This window comes from Physeter macrocephalus, chromosome 8 (genome assembly GCF_002837175.3).
Source record: "Physeter macrocephalus isolate SW-GA chromosome 8, ASM283717v5, whole genome shotgun sequence".
Lineage (NCBI taxonomy): Eukaryota > Metazoa > Chordata > Mammalia > Artiodactyla > Physeteridae > Physeter > Physeter macrocephalus.
In genome coordinates, this window is record NC_041221.1 from 153,923,914 (window position 1) to 153,924,758 (window position 845).

At 56.6% G+C, this 845-nt stretch overlaps 1 protein-coding gene and 1 pseudogene across 1 annotated transcript in view; both read left to right on the forward strand.

Annotated features, from left to right (window-relative positions):
* ADRA1B (adrenoceptor alpha 1B) overlaps nt 1–845 on the forward strand; it is a 65,653-nt gene that overhangs the window by 28,818 nt on the left and 35,990 nt on the right. The window lies entirely within an intron of this gene.
* The window catches only part of LOC129392305 (tigger transposable element-derived protein 1-like), an 11,515-nt pseudogene that overhangs the window by 7,536 nt on the left and 3,134 nt on the right, over nt 1–845 (forward strand).

The following is an 845-nucleotide window of genomic DNA, read 5'->3' on the forward strand; positions in this document are numbered from 1 at the left end:
TGAGTAGGTTTCCTGGTTGGGGGGACTAGTGCCTCTGTTCTGGTGGATGAGGCTGGATCTTGTCTTTCTGGTGGGCAGGTCCACATCTGGTGGTGTGTTTGGGGATGTTGGTAGCCTTATTATGATTTTAGGCAGTCTCTCTGCTAATGGATGGGGCTGTAGACCTGTCTTGCTCTTTGTTTGGGATAGGGTGTCCAGCACTGTTCGTTGCTGGTCCTTGAGTGAAGCTGGGTCTTGGTGTTGAGATGGAGATCTCTGGGAGAATTTCACCGTTTGATATTGCGTGGAGCTGGGAGGTCTCTTGTGGACCAGTGTCCTGAGGTTGGTTCTCCCACCTCAGAGACACAGCTCTGATGCCTGGCTGGAGCGTCAAGAGCCTTTAATCCACACAGCTCAAAATAAAAGGGAGAAAAAATAGAAAGGAAAGAAAAGGAAGGAAGGAAGGAAGGAGGGAGGGAGGGAGCGAAGGCAGGAAGGAAGGAAGAAAGAAAGGAAGGGAGGAAGGAAGAAAGGAAGGAAAAATGAAGGAAGGAAGAAAGGAAGGAAGGAAGGAGGAGAGGAAGAAAGGGAGGAAGGAAGAAGGACGGGGTTAAAGGAGCAGGTGATTCGGGGGCTCTGGCACAGGCCGGGGCGAGCCTGCGGCGGCAGAGGACAGCGTGACGCTGCACCGGCCCGAGGCGCGCCACGCGTTCTCCCGGGGAAGCTGTCCCTGGATCCCGGGACCCCGGCAGTGGCGGGCTGCACGAGGTCCCGGGAGGGGCGGTGTGGAGAGTGACCCGTGCTCGCACACAGGCCTCTTGGTGGCGGCAGCAGCAACCCTAGCGTCCCACACCCGTCTCTGCTGT